At 45.9% G+C, this 20,073-nt stretch overlaps 1 protein-coding gene across 1 annotated transcript in view; it reads left to right on the top strand.

The window, feature by feature from the left end:
* The window catches only part of LOC142219097 (synaptotagmin-15-like), a 61,377-nt gene that overhangs the window by 28,588 nt on the left and 12,716 nt on the right, over window positions 1-20,073 (top strand). The gene's annotated exons all lie outside the window — the stretch shown is intronic.

Raw genomic sequence — 20,073 nt, 5'->3', positions numbered from 1 at the left:
TATGTAAATTCAGTTGTTTTTCTAAATACATTGCTTAAGAAATGATGCTTTGTTTACCTGCTATGTGAAATTATTCCTCCCATTGTAAACACAATGTTGCCTTGGTCCCTGGCCTGGTATCTGATCTCAAGTCAGATGATGTAACTCATTGCTCTCTGGGGGAGAGAGGGCTGAGTTCTCAGATCTCTTGCTCTCATAGCTTTTATTACTTGCTTTTAGGCCCTGACAATCAGTCAGCTAGTTGCAGTTTGCTGACAAAGGCTTGGATAGTGTTCATACACACACCTCTGTATGTAAACACAAAGATAATGTTTAGTGTGTCCATTGTGCGTCCTGGATCATCTATGTTTTTTTCTCTCTCCAAACCTGTGTAATGTAATATACATTTATAGTACATATAATATTATTTGATCTGCATTAATATCAGATTTCTAGCAATCATAATAAATAATGTCTCATGATAAAGACAATGTCTATATCTAGTGAGGTACTTTATAGTGTCCTGTCCATCAAACAGTCAAAGCCACCCACCATCTTGTTAAAGCATACAGGAAGAGATAACAGGCAAGCTGGTGAGAGAGGGAGCAACCCCTTTAAATCTAATCTCAGTACCTTGTAGATGTGATTCTACAGTTTCCAAATATGCCTCTGTTTTTCAGCTTTGGAGCCCCAATCTCATGCAAACCAGTGTTCATGTTTACGTAAATGAAGGAGCTTTGAGGGCATGTCTTAGTGGCATGTCTTAGCTTGTCTGGGCTTTGGTGTCAGCTCTAGATTCCCAGACAGAGTACTTTGCAAATTAACAACGATTTACATGAACGCAGGACTCCAAAGCTGAAGAAAGACATATTTGGAAACTGTAAAAACTGTTTCAAGGCACTGTGATTAGGTTTATAACCAATTTTCTGCTGACAGAAACCTTAAAGGGGTTGTCTTAGTGTCTTTCGCTCCTACACACTTTGAGTCTCTGCTACATGGTGGGTGGGACCAGTGGCATAACTACCGCCATAGCAGCGGAGGCAGCTGCCACAGGGCCCGGGACATTAGGGGCCCGGTGGGTGTCCACAGTGGGACATAATACTGTGTGCAGGGGCAACTATGGGGGATAATACTGTGTGCAGGGGCCACTATGTGGGATAATACTGTGTGCAGGGGTCACTATGGGGCATAATACTGTGTGCAGGGGCCACTATTGGGGCATAATACTGTGTGCAGGGGACACTATTAGGGATAATACTGTGTGCAGGGGCCACTATGGGGGATAATACTGTGTGCAGGGGCCACTATGGAGTATAATACTGTGTGCAGGGGCCACTATGGGGGATAATACTGTGTTAAGGGGCCACTATGGGGTCATTGCTAGTTACGTCACTGGGTGGGACCGTTGTCAAAATAATCCTCAGGACCCAGCAAGTTTCATGCATGTCCTCATCTGACCCAATACCATATACTGGATCAGAGAATGGAGCTGGAAAACTCCTTTTTTTAATTACAATTGCTGCACTATTTGTAGTAGGTTCATTAAGAAGGTACACTTATTTAAAAGAGAGAGTCATATATTGTTGGTAAAAGTGAAACCTGAATACTAGAGATGAGCGAACAGTGTTCTATCGAACTCATGTTCGATCGGATATTAGGCTGTTTGGCATGTTCGAATCGAATCGAACACCGCGTGGTAAAGTGCGCCATTACTCGATTCCCCTCCCACCTTCCCTGGCGCCTTTTTTGCTCCAATAACAGCGCAGGGTAGGTGGGACAGGAACTACGACACCGGTGACCTTGAAAAAAGTAGGAAAAACCCATTGGCTGCCGAAAACATGTGAACTCTAATTTAAAAGAACAGCGCCGCCCAGGTTCGCGTCATTCTGAGCTTGCAATTCACCGGGGACGGAGGTTTCCGTCCAGTTAGCTAGGGCTTAGATTCTGGGTAGGCAGGGACAGGCTAGGATAGGAAAGAGAAGACAACCAACAGCTCTTGTAAGAGCTAAATTCCAGGGAGAAGCTTGTCAGTGTAACGTGGCACTGACGGGCTCAATCGCCGCAACCCAGCTTTCCCAGGATCCTGAATGGAATACACTGTCAGTGTATTCCCGTATACCCGATATATACCCCCGATACCCCTTCCAACGGTGTGCCCCCCCACCTTCACCCTAGCAAGTCCCCTAGCAATAGAATTGGGGCTATATACACCCACTATTTTTGCTACTGCCATATAGTGCCATTGTCTGACTGGGAATTCAAAGAATATATTGGGGTTACATATAACTTCAATTCCAGGGAGAAGCTTGTCAGTGTAACGTGGCACTGACGGGCTCAATCGCCGCAACCCAGCTTTCCCAGGCTCCTGAATGGAATACACTGACAGTGTATTCCCGTATACCCTACATATACCCCCGATCCCCGTTCCAACGGTGTGCCCCCCCACCTTCACCCCAGAAATACCCAGCAAGTCCCCTAGCAATAGAATTGGGGCTATATACACCCACTATTTTTGCTACTGCCATATAGTGCCATTGTCTGACTGGGAATGCAAAGAATATATTGCGGTTACAAATACCTTCAAGTCCTGCCACTGCCATATAGTGCCAGTTTCTCACTGGGAATTCAAAGAATATATTGGGGTTACAAATACCTTCAAGTCCTGCCACTGCCATATAGTGCCATTGTATGACTGGGAATGCAAAGAATATATTGGGGTTACAAATACCTTCAAGTCCTGCCACTGACATATAGTGCCATTGTCTGACTGGGAATGCAAAGAATATATTGGGGTTACAAATACCTTCAAGTCCTGCCACTGCCATATAGTGCCATTGTCTGACTGGGAATGCAAAGAATATATTGGGGTTACAAATACCTTCAAGTCCTGCCATATAGTGCCAGTTTCTCACTGGGAATTCAAAGAATATATTGGGGTTACAAATACCTTCAAGTCCTGCCACTGACATATAGTGCCAGTTTCTGACTGGGAATTCAAAGAATATATTGGGGTTACAAATACCTTCAAGTCCTGCCACTGCCATATAGTGCCATTGTCTGACTGGGAATGCAAAGAATATATTGGGGTTACAAATACCTTCAGGTCCTGCCACTGCCATATAGTGCCATTGTGTGACTGGGAATTCAAAGAATATATTGGGGTTACGTGCACCCACAATTTTTGCTACTGGTATATAGTGCCAGTTTCTGAGTGGAAATTCCCCAAATAATTTGGGGATTCATTCACCCTACATCTCAGGCTCTTGCCATATTCACCCAGGTTGTCAGTGCTGCACCAGCTCGTTCCCAGACAGCTCGGCCCGAAAAACACATTACCTATATAGAGGATTTGGACAATGAAGACAACATGTTCTAAATCTAATGTCTGCACCTTCTCCAGAATTAAAATAAAGGCAGCGTTTAACTTTCAAATAGCACTGCACAAAGGAAGATCTTATCAGCTTGTCTCATGAAATGCTACTAAAGAGTGTCATGTGTGTATCTTAATGTAAATATAGTTGTATAAGCTTTTTGGGTTTTAGGCACTGCCAAGTTATTTATTACCACCCGCTCCCTTATAATGATGATGACGCCAAAGTCACTGTGGGTGTTCAGAGCTCACAGCTTTGGTTGACATTTGTCTTGCTCTCTGTCGGTACCAGCTGTCTTTTTGGATACCGTAAAGTTATGTTGACTTTATTAACAGCTATAGAAGCTTTAGCCAGGTTGTGACGGTGTGTAACCCTAACAACACTAAGTGGGATACACATTAATAGTCAGTTTATGTACGCTAAACGTATCACTGAAGTAATTTTTTTTCCCTCTCCCCTAATATAAGAAAGGAACAGACATTAGACCTAGACCGGGGTTCGAGGCTTGTAAAAATCCAGTATTATTTGTTCTTCATGATGTGAAATATGTGTTGAAAAGCAACCCAAGATGAAGTCAGCCATGTGTGCCAGTGTGTTACTTGGCATGCCTTTGCTGGCCCCAACTGTAAGGGTCACTCTCCATTTCCTCCATTTTCCACTCCCCTTCACACCATTTGTGGTGAAGCAATGGGATGCACTGAAGTGCACCCTCTAGCCTCGTGTGGGACAGGGACATCAGATGCCACTCCAACCACCTCGTCTTCCTCCGCCAGCCAACGGTGCGAAGATGAGAGGAGTGTGCTCTGAATGTTTTCTGCCTAGCAGAGGCTAGTTCTCACTTACGAAAATGGCCCCACTTTGACCTGTATATCAGGCACAATGGTGTAGGTTTCAAAGAAACATGGCACCAACAAGTTGGAAAACGTGGGCCATGCGTGGACCGTGTTTGAGTCTGGCAAGCTCCAGATCTGCTACCAGGTTCCAGCCATTATCACAGGCGCAAAAATGCCAGGCCCCAGGTGTAGCAGGGAAAAAAAAATGCCATCTCAGCCAGGATGGCATCCCTGACCTCGGAGGCACTGTGCTGTCTGTCCCCCAAGCTGATCAGCTTCAGCACGGCCTGCTGACATCTCCCCACGCCAGTGTTACAGCGTTTGCCGCTAGTAGCTGGGGTGGAGGTTGCAGCATCGTAGGGTTTCAGTCTACTCCTGCCATGAATTTTGGCCTGGGAGAGGAGATAGGCCACCCCAGTTTGCACCCAGGGACCAGACTCCACCACATTCACCCTGCCTGTCATTAAAGATAAGCGCTGCAGCATCCCTGACCACAGGCGCTTGTCCATGTGTCGGTGGTCAAGTGGACCTTGCAGCAAAGCGCAGAGCTCTGGGCCCGACTGATGTTATGGGACACATGCAGGCGCAAGGCAGGGACAGCACACCAAGAGAAGTAGTAACGGCTAGGCCCAGCATAGGGAGGTGCCCCAGCTGCCATCTGCTGACGGAAGGCCTGGGTATCCAGAAGCATAAACAAACACCAACATCTCCAGGGCCAGCAGTTTATCGATGAGGCTGTTAAAGGCTTGGGCATGGAGGTGGGTTGTGTTGTACTTCTGCCTGCAATGAAAAGCTTGGTAGATGTGGAGTGGCTGGGAAGAGGCGCATGATGGTGCAGGCCAAAAGGGCGCATGAGGGTGAACTCCCCAATGTGTCAGAGATAGGTGTGTAGGTGTCCTTGCATCATATACTTGGCTTTGGAAGTTAATTTTGTGCCAAAAAGTGGTTAAGACAGCGATACCTCAGCTACTCCTGTTACACTGTCTATTGACAACTCCAGCCCTGAAATTACTACCTTTGAAAGTGGACCACCACTTCTAAGATCCCAAAGGAAGTAGGTAAGAGATGTGCAGTGCAGAAAAAAAGATGAAAAAATAAGTATAGGCAGTAGAGCACAGAGGGATCGGAGAGGAAAGAGCTGGTGTCGGCCAGGTATTCCCACAACATGTGCCTATACTTGTCCCTCCTGGTGACACTAGGCCCCTGAGTGGCAGTAATTTGTCCAGGGGGGGCCATTAACGTGTTCCAGACCTAGGAATAAGTCTTCCAACAGGGTAGAGTTTTGCATGCCTTTGCTTCGACCCACTGTTTTTGCTGCTTAGCTTCCCTCCACATCTACACTGCTTTAGCCCCTAAACATCACCCCAGTTTATGCCTTTGCTTCTACCCTGTTTTTTTGTTGAATTAGCTTCCCTCCACATCTACACTGCTTTAGCCCCTAAACATCACCCCAGTTTATGCCTTTGCTTCTACCCTGGTTTTTTGTTGAATTAGCTTCCCTCCACATCTACACTGCTTTAGCCCCTAAACATCACCCCAGTTTATACCTTTGCTTCTACCCTGTTTTTTTGTTGAATTAGCTTCCCTCCACATCTACACTGCTTTAGCCCCTAAACATCACCCCAGTTTATGCCTTTGCTTCTACCCTGTTTTTTTGTTGAATTAGCTTCCCTCCACATCTACACTGCTTTAGCCCCTAGACATCACCCCTGTCCATGTGGGGTCGGTGGCCTCGTCATCCACCAACTTCTCTTCCAATTGCGCACTGCCCCCTTACTGCAAACCGCACATGACCACAGCTTGCCCTGATGGCAACTGTGTCTCATGATCCCCACTGAGGTCCAGACAAGTCGGTGGCGGGTCCAAAACCCCAAAATTGGAAGGAAATGGCGGATGCTGCAGTATTTCTAACACCTGTTCCTGGTGCTCGGGCCTGGTCTGTGTTGTACCCTGCACCCTGCTTAACGCAGCTGCCATATCCGGAGTTGTGCTGAGCGCATGCTAATGTTTCGTGTCCAGTGCAATGGATGGGATGGGATTTCACATAAGTCTGCCACCCATGGCCACTCATGGTTGAGCAACTGAGGGAGTTGACTTTGACGAACCCGAGGGTTTTGGAGTTGGAACTACATGAAAGGTCTGTGCTGCTCACACACTCTGCTCAACATATGATATGTTTAGTGCCAGCAGTGTGGAGACGTCACACAACAGCCGTTGTTCCAGCAGGTACAGGCGTTGTAGGAGTGCATAGAGGCTAGCAGCGGCAACTATAGACTTTAAAAACTATCCGCACAAGCGCCACACTTTCACCAGTAGCTCAGGAACATTGGGGTACCTTTTTAAAAAGATTAGCAGCAATGAGTTAAAAACGTGGCCCAGGCATGGAATATGTTGCAGGCTGCCAAGCTACAGAGCCGATCCCAGGTTATGGCCATTATCACACATGACAACATGCCTGGGCCCAGGTGCAGTAGCAAAAACCACATTGCCGTCTCATCGAGGATGGCATGACTCACTTTGTAGGCAGTGTGTTGTCTGGCCCCCAAGCTGATGAGCTTCAGCACGGCCCGCTGACGTCTCCCCACACCAGTGTTGCAGCGTTTCCAGCTCGTAGCTGGGGTCAATCTAACAGCGGAGGAGGAGGAGGGTGGTGTTTCAGCCCTCCTCCCAGGAATGTTTTGTGGGGAGACAAGTCAGGAAAATTCTTGAAACAGGGGAGAGTTTTGCATCTTTGCCCTTGCTGCCTATGGACATCCCTTTGCCTCTAGCCACCATTTTCCCTGCTTTGCTTGCCTCCACATCCACACTGCTTTTGCCCCTAGACATCACCCCAGTCCATGCCTCTGCTTTTACCCCAGTTTTTTATGCTTAGCTTCCCTCCACATCAATAATGCTTGCGCCCCTAAACATCACCCCAGTTTCTGCCTGTGCTTTTCCCCAGCTTTTTTTGTCGATTTAGCTTCCCTCCACATGCACACTGCTTTTGCCCTTAGACATCACCCCAGTCCATGCCTTAGCTTGTACCCCCAGTTTATGCTGCTTAGCTTGCCTCCACATCCACACTGCTTTTGCCCCTAGACATCATCCCTATCCATGCCTCTGCCCCTAGCCATAACTCTGCCACCCCTGGAAACTCATGGTGCAGAAACTTTGGGAGCTGACTTTGAGGAACCCTTGGGTTTTGTAGATGGAACTCCATCAAAGGTCTGTGCAGCTCACACACCCTGCTCAAGATATGGTATTGTAGGGTTTCAGCGTGTGTGAATGACGGACAACAGCCTGTGTTTGGACAGATGTAGGCCTTGCTAGAGTGTTTTTAGGCTAGCAGCGACTCCTGTACACTTGCAAAAGTGGGCGCACAAGCGCCGCATTTTCAACAGTAGCTTCGGTACATTTGGGTATGTTTTCAAAAAACGTTGCACCACTAGGTTAGACGTGGGCCAGACGTGGGTAAAAATGCCAGGCCCCAGGTGTAGCAGGGAAAACAAATGCCATCTCAGCCAGGATGGCATCCCTGACCTCGGAGGCACTGTGCTGTCTGTCCCCCAAGCTGATGAGCTTCAGCACCGCCTGCTGACGTCTCCCCACACCAGTGTTTTAGCGTTTGCTGCTAGTAGCTGGGGTGGAGGTTGCAGCGTCGTAGGGTTTCAGTCTACTCCTGCCATGAATTTTGGCCTGGGAGAGGAGATAGGGTACCTCAGTTTGCACCCCGGGACCAGACTCCACCACATTCATCCTGCCTGTTCTTAAAGATAAGCAGCATCCCTGACCACAGGCGCTTGTCCAAGTGTCGGTGGTCAAGTGGACCTTGCAGCAAAGCGCAGAACTAAGGGCCCACCTGATGTTGAGTGACACGTGCTGGTGCAAGGCGGGGACGCCACACCGGGAAAAGTTGTGACGGCTAGGGACGGCATAGTGAGGTACCACAGTTGCCATCAGGTCCAGGAAGGCGGGAGTTTCAACAAGCCGGAACGCCAACATCTCCTGGGCCAGCAGTTTAGCGATGTTGGCGTTCTAGGCTTGCGTGGGTGGGTGGTTAGCGGTGTATTTCTGCCGGCGCTCCAATGTCTGAGAGATGGTGGGTTGTTGTAAAGAAGCGCCTGATGGTGCCTTTGATGGTGCAGGAGAAGGAGATAAGACAGAAACAGGGGAGGATGAGGGAGAAGTCAACAAAGTGGCGGAGGCAGATGAAGTGATGTCCTGGCTCGTCCTCTGGAGTGCATCGCCAGCACTGTGAGCAGAGGCAGTGGCATGAACGGCGGGCGACGTTTGTCCTGCCGTTGCTGCCTGCCACTGATTCCAGTGCTTGGATTCCAAATGACGGTGCATTGAAGTGGTGGACAGGTTGCTCTTCTCAGGGCCCCTACTCGATTTCGAGAGGCAAATTGTGTAGACGACGCTATATCTGTCTTCGGCGCATTCCTTGAAAAAACTCTACACCTTCGAGAAACGTGCCCTCGATGGGGGAGTTTTTCTGGGCTGGGTACAAAAGGGAACATCTTCCGACATTCCGGGTCTGGCCTGGCTTCGGCAAAGCAGCTGACCTCTGCCTCTGGACATGTCTCTGCCACTAGCTACCCTTTTTGGTGCTGCACCTGCCTCAACATCCACACTACTTTCCCAGCTTGATATCCGCCTTGTCCAGGTGGGGTCGGTGTCCTCGTCGTCCACCACCTCCTCTTCCAACTCCTGTCTCGCCTCCTCCTCCTGCACAATGCGCATGTCAACTGGCTGCCCTGACAGCAACTGCGTCTCATCGTCGTCGATGAGGGTGGGTTGCTGGTCATCCACCACCAAATCGACCGGAGATGGAGGAGACTCTAGTGTTTGAGCATCTGGACACAGATACTCGTCTGTTAGGTCGGTACAGTCAAAGGAAGGGAGAACAGCTCTGGGGAGCAGGGACAGTTGGGGTTATTGTTCTGGGAAGATTGGGAATTTTGGGTGGAAGGAGGACAAGACTGTTGGGTAAGAGGAGGTAGAGGCTGACTGGCTGGTGGACAATGTGCTTTAAGCGTTATCCGACAGCCATTGCAAGACCTGTTCCTGGTTCTCGGGCCTACTAAGGTTTGTACCATTCAGCCTAGTTAATTTGGAACTTTTGTGCAAAGCGCAGAACTTAGGGCCCGCCTGATGTTAAGGGACACACGCTGGTACAAGGCTCAACTCACCCTAAGTGCCAAAAACACTGCTGGTGCAAGGCTCTACTCATGCCAAGGGCCTCAATCTCTGCTGGTAGCTCAGCTTAAGGTCCTGTAACTTTGTTTGGAAGGGCTCATGTTAAGGGCTAGAAAAGTGAATTTTGGAAGGTCTTACCACATCACACACACACACACACACACACACACACACACACACACACACACACACACACACACACACACACACACACTCAAAATGACAGTTAAGGGTGAGGGCTTTTGGATTTCCCATTGTCTATTCCATCCGTGGTTGTCATGGGGAAAGTGATTTAAAGGGGTGGTTGTTACTGTTTGTTGAGCTTAAATTGGGGTTTGTGTCCATCCATTTGGGGAGTAAAGAAGGTTTCCAGGTATTTTCCCACTTTGATAGAGGTTTTTTTGAATGTGGAAAGTATGTAGTTGTTAGGCTGTGATAGTGGGGTAATAGAGGGTCTTTAGTGTGTTAGATGCCCCCAGACATGCTTCCCCTGCTGTCCCAGTGTCATTCCAGAGGTGTTGGCATCATTTCCTGGGGTGTCATAGTGGACTTGGTGACCCTCCAGACACGGATTTGGGTTTCCCCCTTAACGAGTATATGTTCCCCATAGACTATAATGGGGTTCGAAACCCATTTGAACACACGAACAGTGAGCGGCTGTTCAAATCGAATTTCGAAGCTCGAACATTTTAGTGTTTGCTCATCTCTACTGAATACATCTTTATTATAGGTTTGCTTTGGTTAGACAGTTCTTTAAGCTATGCCCTTTTTTAGCTAAGCCATCTATCCCTTCATTAAGCTATACCCCTTCTATTAGCTAAAAAAAAAATAAAGAAACCTTGGGGATACAGCACTGCTCAATTCACTTACATTCGTGAAAGATTCATAGGCTGACATTGTAATCTTTGTTCACGCAACAGGACTGAAAAAGTTGCCTTGTATCCCTAGCCTAAATAGATTGTCTATCATCTTGCTTTATCATTGATCAGTGACCGGTACAAAGCATCTCATGTAAATATATTCTTGCTTATTGACCCAATCAGCAAATACAGTCTGTCATAGTAAGTTTGCTATATATTTTGGAATGAGCTGTGGATAAATTGTAGACTGTATAGCCGAATTAACATAGCGCATTTAAAAAAAAAAAAAAAAAAAGGCGTAAGGGCGGATTCACACTTGCCCCCGGTCTCCGCTTTCAGGTTTCCATCTTCTGCCTGAGAAACTACACAGAAGACGGAAACCGGCAGTCAGTTTTCAAACCCATTAATTTGAATGGGTTTCCAAAGTGTCTGCCTGTGAGCGTCTTCTGCTCTCCGCGGCAAAACCTTTTTAACTGGACACAAAGTCGGACATGCAGGACTTTGTGTCTGGTTAAAAAACAGTTTTGCCACGGAGAGCAGAAGACGCTCACAGGCAGACACCGAATGCCGGGTTTCCATCTCCTGTTGGCAGAAGACGGAAACCCACAAAGCGGAGAACGGGCGCAGGTGTGAACCCGCCCTAATACCAGTTTCACGCAGCAATATTTTCATCTGTATTTTGTTTAAGTATTTAAAAATTGAAACCAGAAGTAGAGTCTAAGTAAAAGATGTGTAAGGGAGACATTTCTTGAATGGTCTAAGGAAATGGAGAGTTTAAGGTCGCTAGCTTCTTCTTCAAATTCTTTCAAAACTTACATGTGAAGTAAGAGCGAACCTGTTGGTGTAACAGATCACTGAAGCAATGGGTCCTGTCATCAACTATAGGATGTAAGTAGGGTTGAGCCGATCTTGAAATTTCAGGATCGTTTTTTAAATCCGATTTTCCATTTTCCATCTGAATCTGATCCTGATCCCAATTCTGATCCTAATGCAAGTCAATGGGATTTTTTTTTAATTATCAAAGATCAGATTTAAACAACTTGTTTACATTTTTGGACTCCACGCTGTGTAGTGATTAAAAAAAAATCCCCCGGCTACTTAGCCCCCCTGGTGTCCGCTTACCTGCTCAGCTCCAATGCCGCTTCCCATTCTTCTCGGTCTGGTCCTCTCTAATTGACATGCTTTCAGAGCGCCGTGCACGCCCCCACCTCCCTAGGCTAGTGTTAGAGATGATGGGAGTAGGCAGGGCTTGTTGGGCAAAGGAGAGTGTGGGAGGGAAGACGTGAGTGCATCACTTACGTTTCCCCTCCCAGTACCTGCCCACACTCTCCTAAGCCACAAGCCCCGCCTTCTCCCAGCATCTCTAACACTAGTCTAGGGAGGCGGGGACGCGCAGGGTGCTCTGAAGACATGTGAAGGAGAAAGAAGAGGAGAGAGAAGATCAGGGAGTGGCAATACAGCAGGTAAGTGCAAGTAAGTTGAGTGATCAGGATTGGAATTCCGTTCCCGTTCTTTTTTAGGCGGGATCGGAACCCGATCGTGAAATTTACTCAATCGCTGATCGGTATCAGATGTTTTCCGTTCCCGATTGCTCAACCCTAGATGTAAGTCGTCTTCCTCAAGTGTAGACTGCTAGAGAAGGCATCACAGCTCTCAGGGAGCAAAGGCTTCCTGCTTATCTTCCATGTTCCCAGTCACATCCTGGTGGTCAGGACAGTCACATGCTGTATCTGTATCTGTCAGAAAGCTAGATACAATGAGTACATTGTTTTCAGCTTTCTTTCCTGCTGCAGTGAACTGATCCTATAGGTAATTAATATAGAGGGAGAGTGAGAGAACTATGCAGCTACATATCACTGCACAGTTCTCTCTATGATCTTTGTAAAAATAGCATTTTGCTTGCTATAAAATGTCCTATTTTGTTTGTATATGCAAAGTGTTGTGGAATATGTTGGCAGTGCTGTATAAAAGTAAAGATTATAGTATAGATATTACTAGTTTTTTGTTCTTGTACAGAGCTATGGCAGAGCTAAAGGAGCAGAGACTAGATTTTTATATCATTACTATGGCTTCAGCAGATGATATTTAAAAGCAGTTATTATGATTATAACATTTGCTTAATGATCTTAGTGGAATGTGTTACAGCCGCTCCTGATCCAAAAGAACAGCTGCTATTTCATCATAATAACAAATGCTTTCAATATCATTTAGAGAAAACTAAACCCCTAATGGATCACAAACATCAAGTATGTAAGATTGGAACACAAAACATAGATGAATCACTGAATTACATATTGCCAATGTGTGCACTAGAAATATTCACCCTAAATATCGCAGAATTGGCCGATCTGGACAGCCTAAGGTATCTAGATTAGAGATGAACGAGTAGTATTCAATCAAATGCCTCACTCCCATAGGAATGCGTGTAAGTGGATGAACACGAAGGGATTAAGCGCAGTGAATATTCACTGCGCTTAACCCCTTGGTGTTAGGCCGCTTTACACGCTCCTATGGGAGCAAGGTATTCGATTGAATACTACTCGCTCATTTCTAACCCAGATGTTACTTACTGAGTGAACTGGAGCTTTATAAGCCTGTGGTCAGTTTCTAATGAGTGATCTAATATTAGTAATGTCTCTGGCATTGGCTTACTTCCCAGGAGAACAGGTCAGGTAGGACATATTGAAATTCCACAAAGGCACCCAAGGGCTCACAAGGGCACCCAATGCTCTTACAGGAAACAAACCCCTTCTATATTGGTGTATAATCCCCTAGATCTAAACATGGTCTAAAAAGACCATAAGACAGATCTTTGTTCCATGTCACAAGGGTGTTTAGCAGCTGCCTTTGGTATTGCTTATCACAGGAAAGGATAGGGGGTAAATATTTGAGGGGGGAGCAGGAGAGCAGTAGGAAGCACCACCTTGTAACCTTGTCATATGACCTTGGTGCTTAATTAGCAGATCCTGTCCCGTCATAGCCATCTTTTTTACCCTCCTGTTAGACCCAGCCCCCCAATAGTTAGCTCCACCTCCACCACAGACTTTGTGAAAGTAACCCAAGCAATGGACAACTGGGATGCTGTGCTGCCATAGGTAGTTTTGACTTGTTCACAACTTAGAGCCAACATATGAAATATATTTCTTTGGTTATAATACTTCTAGCAAACTTGTGAATCAATGGTCTAAGTGCTGGGAAACATTAGATCACCAGAACTACCCCCAAATGAATGGAAGTCCCATAGCGAGTGTATGTAGCAGCAGTCTCATGCTGGACCTGCTGCTCCATTCAGATGGGGAACGGGACCTCCACACCTGTTATCAGTGGGCATTCTAGTAGCTAGATCCACTGACCCCCCCAATCCAGTGTTATCATTATCTTCAGTCTGTTTAGTTGTATAAAATTGTCTCCATACTCACCTCATGCACAGAAGTCTATGGAGAAAAAAGGAATAGGCTGGGAATTAACTCATTGCCTCAACCTGTGTAGTGGTAGGGACTTGTCTTGAAGATCTAGGCGTGTCAGAAGAGCCCCTCACTCACAGCATAGAGTTCACCAACTGCAGTTATTGGGGTCTCCTTTCCATCAGCTTTCTCCTCCACCGCTCCTTTCCATAGATTTCCTTCTTCTGATAAATGGAGATGGAAACCTATTTAGGGCTGACTTTTACTATACTGCTTTTGATCAATTCCCACTATCAGGAGAAGCGCCTAAGTTATTAAAAGGTAACCAGAGCGAAGGAGCAAAAAAGCAGTCTGCGCCAAAGATGTGCCACATTCATGCCCATGTATGCCAGAAACTGTTGTAGAAGGATTAGCAAACTCCTTCCTATATTTAGTTATTAGTGGTTACCTGAAACCTAATAATATTGAGCCTTTATCTATATCGCATTGTTCTGTAATGTCTTCAAGACACTGTGATTCTGTGTGAAGGAGTTGTAATATTGTAAACTTAATGCAGAGCAACATACAAGATCCCAAACTACATACAAGACTACTAACCAAGGTCATATGTTACTATACCATCTGCTAGTAAAATACCACAATGCAAATACCAATGTGTAGCATAGCATATACAGTCCTATGAAAAAGTTTGGGCACCCCTATTAATCTTAATCATTTTTAGTTCTAAATATTTTGGTGTTTGCAACAGCCATTTCAGTTTGATATATCTAATAACTGATGGACACAGTAATATTTCAGGATTGAAATGAGGTTTATTGTACTAACAGAAAATGCGCAATATGCATTAAACCAAAATTTGACCGGTGCAAAAATATGGGCACCTCAACAGAAAAATGACATTAATATTTAGTAGATCCTCCTTTTGCAAAGATAACAGCCTCTAGTCGCTTCCTGTAGCTTTTAATCAGTTCCTGGATCCTGGATGAAGGTATTTTGGACCATTTCTTTCTACAAAACAATTCAAGTTCAGTTAAGTTTGATGGTCGCCGAACATGGACAGCCCGCTCTCAAATGATCTGAAAACAAAGATTGTTCAACATAGTTGTTCAGGGGAAGGATACAAAACGTTGTCTCAGAGATTTAACCTGTCAGTTTCCACTGTGAGGAACATAGTAAGGAAATGGAAGACCACAGGGGCAGTTCTTGTTAAGCCCAGAAGTGGCAGGCCAAGAAAAATATCAGAAAGGCAGAGAAGAAGAATGGTGAGAACAGTCAAGGACAATCCACAGACCACCTCCAAAGAGCTGCAGCATCATCTTGCTGCAGATGGTGTCACTGTGCATCGGTCAACTATACAGCGCACTTTGCACAAATAGAAGCTGTATGGGAGAGTGATGAGAAAGAAGCCGTTTCTGCACGTACGCCACAAATAGAGTTGCCTGAGGTATGAAAAAGCACATTTGGACAAGCCAGCTTCATTTTGGAAACAAAAATTGAGTTGTTTGGTTATAAAAAAAGGCGTTATGCATGGCGTCCAAAAAGAAACAGCATTCCAAGAAAAACACATGCTACCCACTGTAAAATTTGGTGGAGGTTCCATCATGCTTTGGGGCTGTGTGGCCAATGCCGGCATCGGGAATCTTGTTAAAGTTGAGAGTCGCATGGATTCCACTCAGTATCAGCAGATTCTTGAGAATAATGTTCAAGAATCAGTGACGAAGTTGAAGTTACACCGGGGATGGATATTTCAGCAAGACAATGATCCAAAACACCGCTCCAAATCCTCAGGCATTCATGCAGAGGAACAATTACAATGTTCTGGAATGGCCATCCCAGTCCCCAGACCTGAATATCATTGAACATCTGTGGGATGATTTGAAGCGGGCTGTCCATGCTCGGCGACCATCTAACTTAACTTAACTGAACTTGAATTGTTTGTCCAAAATACCTTTATCCAGGATCCAGGAACTGATTAAAAGCTACAGGAAGCGACTAGAGGCTGTTATCTTTGCAAAAGGAGGATCTACTAAATATTAATGTCACTTTTCTGTTGAGGTGCCCATACTTTTGCACCGGTCAAATTTTGGTTTAATGCATAATGCACATTTTCTGTTAGTACAATAAACCTCATTTCAATCCTGAAATATTACTGTGTCCATCAGTTATTAGATATATCAAACTGAAATGGCTGTTGCAAATACCAAAATATTTAGAACTAAAAATGATTAAGATTAATAGGGGTGCCCAAACTTTTTCATAGGACTGTACATATACTGTATATAGTATATTTTTCTATCAGAACTTTGTTGTATAACTTTCCATTGTACAATGTGTGTGACATCCTGCCTCTGTCCTCTTTATTGCCTGTTAATTCTGATGTCTGGTTCTACAAGATCTGATTATCCGCAGAGAAGAGAACTATGGCAGATTCAGCCTAGGAAGGAAATAACAGAAATTCCTTCCTTTGCAGTTCACTTGTGGCACAGACTATGTGATTATAGCAAATATGTTATTCAAGGGGTATATGTCTATCACAAAGCATCTGCTTTTCATCCTACCATATATTTTTGGGATAAAACATTGGGAGGAATTTTTCCTATGCCAGTCTTAAATACAGTCCCCAACTGCCATGAGACACTGGCCTCTTAAGTCAGTCCTCATTCACATCTACGTTGGTATAACGTCCGGAGGAGTCCACTGTGGGGCACGGTGTAGGGGGTGTCTGGCTCTATATATTAGGCCGAGTTCACGCAGTAGTGACATTGGCTATACCAAGTACTAGACCGTACCTTCAGTGCTCGGAGAACTGCAGTGGTTACCGCACATTGTTTTATTAGTTTGGTTTGGCAGCGTAGGTGTTTTATTGCTCCTAATGATCCTGCTTTCTAATGCGGTTGAAACGTCGCGTTGAGCATATAATATAAAGATAAAGCACAATATTTGAGTGCAATGTTTTTTTGTTCAGTGAATGGGGACCATTAGTAGCGGCAGACACATGGTATTTTTGTGTTGGGCATTAACAGTAGTGTTATTGAGTGTTATTGCCGCGTAGCTGCTGTCTGTGTGATTTGTATGTTATACATTGGCCAGGCTAGTCAGCCATTTCCCCACACAGGTACATCTAGTAGGGGGCTTATATAGCTGTGTTGATACAAATTTTGAATCGCTGTTCTTTATTAGTAGCAGGCAGTTGGCTCTACTCATTGGCTTTGTAATATTTGTATTAATAGTGGGAACTGACACTCTTAGGCTCCGTTCCCACAGAGTAACGTGCCACTCATTTTGACACGTATACATGTGTCAGAGTCAGCGCTTCAAAACAGATCCCATTGACTTCAAAGGCTGCCGGTCTTACGCACATTACACATTGAAATCAATGGGTTATAAAGCCTCCCATTGATTTCAATGTGTAGTGCACATAAGCTGGCATCCATTGAAGTCAATGGGATCTGTTTTGAAGCGCTGACTCTGACACGTGTATACGTGTCTAAATGAGCGGTGCGTTACTCCGTGGGAACGGGGCCTTAGGGATAGGGAATTTGAATCATTGTTCCTGTGTCCTAGCTATCACTTTCTGGATAGATTTGGTTCTCCATGTGTGGAAGTTTTATTACCACCCTGTGTGTGTTGTGAGAAAGTAACTGGTAAAATCCTAGAAGGGCGCTATATCTCTCCCAGGTTCCTCACTTATGTGTGGTGAGTGAGGTTAACACGGCTGTAGAAAAATCTCACCTGTGCGCTTAAAGGGGCTCAATCAGCAAAATTATGCTGATAGAGCCCAACATATGCGTGAATAGCCTTTAAAAAGGCTATTCAGGCACCGCTAAAGTTTTATTAAACTACCCCCCCCCCCCCTATCACAATAACCTGACCTCTGGTGAGAGACCTGTGTGAACACAGCCTCTGTTTTGTTTTGATTTTGTTTTTCGTGTGGCTGGAGCAAGCCACACGTGCAGTTAGTGTTCCTGCTTTTAGTTAGCAGCTCAAGTGTGTAGGTTTTGTTTTATGTTTTTGCTTGAAGTTAATAGAGATGAGCGAGTACTGTTCGGATCAGCCGATCCGAACAGCACGCACGCATTGAAATGAATGGACGTAGCCGGCACGCGGGGGGTTAAGCGGCCGGCCGGCGTCAAAGCGGAAGTACCAGGTGCATCCATTCATTTCAATGCGTGCGTGCTGTTCGGATCGGCTGATCCGAACAGTACTCGCTCATCTCTAGAAGTTAAGGCTTGTTTATTTTCTGCTGTTTTTCAAAATAAACGCACAGGGTTAAACCTGTTTACATCAGATATTGGTGTGTCTGTCTCTGACTGTCTGGGTCCATTGCTGCTACCGCTGAGCATACTCCCCCACAATTGGTGCTTCGGATGCGGGCAAGCCCAGTTTAAAACATGTCTTAAAGAGACAGACACCCCCCCCCCCCTTTTTTTTTTTTTTTTTTTTCTCTCCAATTTTTTCCTTCACCACCTTATGTCCTGGGTGAAAGGAGAGCCAAAGAGGGACACTGCCACCATGGAGGACGTTGTGAGACTTCTGGTGCAAGCCCAGCTGGATGCTGAAAAGCAGCAACAGTATGTCATAGAGGCGTCCGAGAAACGGCAGCAGGAGGTGAACGTCATGTTGATGAAACAGCTGACTGTGATGTGTGAAACCGTGGTTGCTAAAAAGACAGGAGGAAAATCTTCTTCTGAGACCCAGACGGTGAGACCCACTGCTCGAGCAGCTGTGCAAAGTTCACGTCAGAAGATGACGTCCACCGATGACATAAAAGCGTATGTTCATGTTTTTGAGCATGTGGCTAAACGAAAGAGGAACCAAAGGAACAGTGGGTGGATGTCGTGGTGCCCTTTCTAACTGGAGAACCCCAGAAAGCATACTATGACCTGTGTGAAACTGATGCCAGAGATTATACAAAGTTGAGAAGTGAGATCCTGGCCCGTCTTGGTGTAAATATGCATGTTCGGGCTGGAAGGATACATCACTGGACTTTTTCTGAAAGTCTCCCACCCAGGTCTCAAATACAAGATCTGGTCCACCTGGTGAAGAAGTGGCTTTAGCCAGAGGAAGCTTCCCCTGCCCAAATGGTTGAACGTGTGGTGCTGGACAAATACACCCAGCGTCTCCCACCTAAAGTCCAATGCTGGATTGGCCAAGCAGGCAGACCAGCTAGTTTGCCTCATAGAGAGATATCGGGACACTGAGGAACTCCTCCAGACAACCTCCATACCAACATCCCCAGGAGCTGGTAAGACACCAGCAAGGGTGTGAGGAAAGTTGGGGTGGAAGGTCATGTATATGAAGAGCAGTCAGCTGGAACTATGTACTCCAGACCCAAATCCCGAAGTGGGGACCAATCTCATTTACTCTGCTGGCGGTGCCATGAGATTGGACATATAGCTGCACTCTGACCAGTGAGCCTATGGACTGTAGCAGTGCCCAGCGAGTCTCACTGTTTTCTCAACCTGCCTGCTTAGCAGAACTGGCGACTGATGGTGATCCCCAAATGTGTGTGGTAACTGTGGGGGGCCAGACTGTGTCTGCTCTCATTGACTCTGGTAGTGTGGTGCCCTTGGTACATGCAACTCTGGTGGACCCTGCACAATACAATGGACATACTGTGGGTGTCTTGTGCATCCATGGTGAGATCAGAAAGTACCCAATAGCTGAGGTCCCAATAGAGACTACCTGTGGTGTAGTCTGTCACCACATCGGTGTAGTCCAGTCTCTGTTCCACAGCGTCATACTTGGTAGAGATTTTCCTGTTTTCTGGAACCTGTGGAAAAACCAGAAGATTCCAGATAAAAATCAGGATGGGTGCGAAAGGTTGCCCACAGCTGACCCTAAACCTTTCGACCCAGACTGTGGGGTGCCAGCAGTAGTCCCAGAAGAGAATAGCTCTAACCTCTAACAGTGTTAGCTGGTGACACTGAAGGTCAGCAGGAGGTATCTGACCTGCAGGAACTTGAGGTGTCACACGACCATTTTGGAACTGCACAACTCAGAGACCCAAACTTGTCTCATGCAAGAGAAAATATTAAGGTGCTAAATGGTACACCCCAGTATCCGGGGCTGACCAAGAGTTTCCTTATTTTGCTATGAACCAAGATTTATTGTATGGGGTAAGCAAAATAAGAGATGAAATAATTGAGCAGTTGGTGGTACATCAGCCCTTTCAAAAAGTGGTTCTAGAGTTAGCCCATAAGCATGCGCTGGGAGGACATTTGGGCTATGAAAAAAACAGAAAACGTATATTACAACGTTTCTATTGGCCAGGGGTGGACAGACATGTGCAAGACCTTTGTAGCTCCTGCCCGGTGTGCCAATTGACCGCTCCAGTCTCACACTTCAGGAGTCCTTTGGTACCCCTGCCAAATGCTGGTGGCCAATATTTACTAATGCTAAATTATATTAGTGTTTTTCAAGATTACACTGTAAACAATTGTGTATT

Source organism: Leptodactylus fuscus, chromosome 10, assembly GCF_031893055.1.
Source record: "Leptodactylus fuscus isolate aLepFus1 chromosome 10, aLepFus1.hap2, whole genome shotgun sequence".
In the NCBI taxonomy this organism is placed as follows: domain Eukaryota; kingdom Metazoa; phylum Chordata; class Amphibia; order Anura; family Leptodactylidae; genus Leptodactylus; species Leptodactylus fuscus.
The sequence above is the reverse complement of the archived record's forward strand: the minus strand, read 5'-3'. Positions and strand labels throughout refer to the sequence as shown.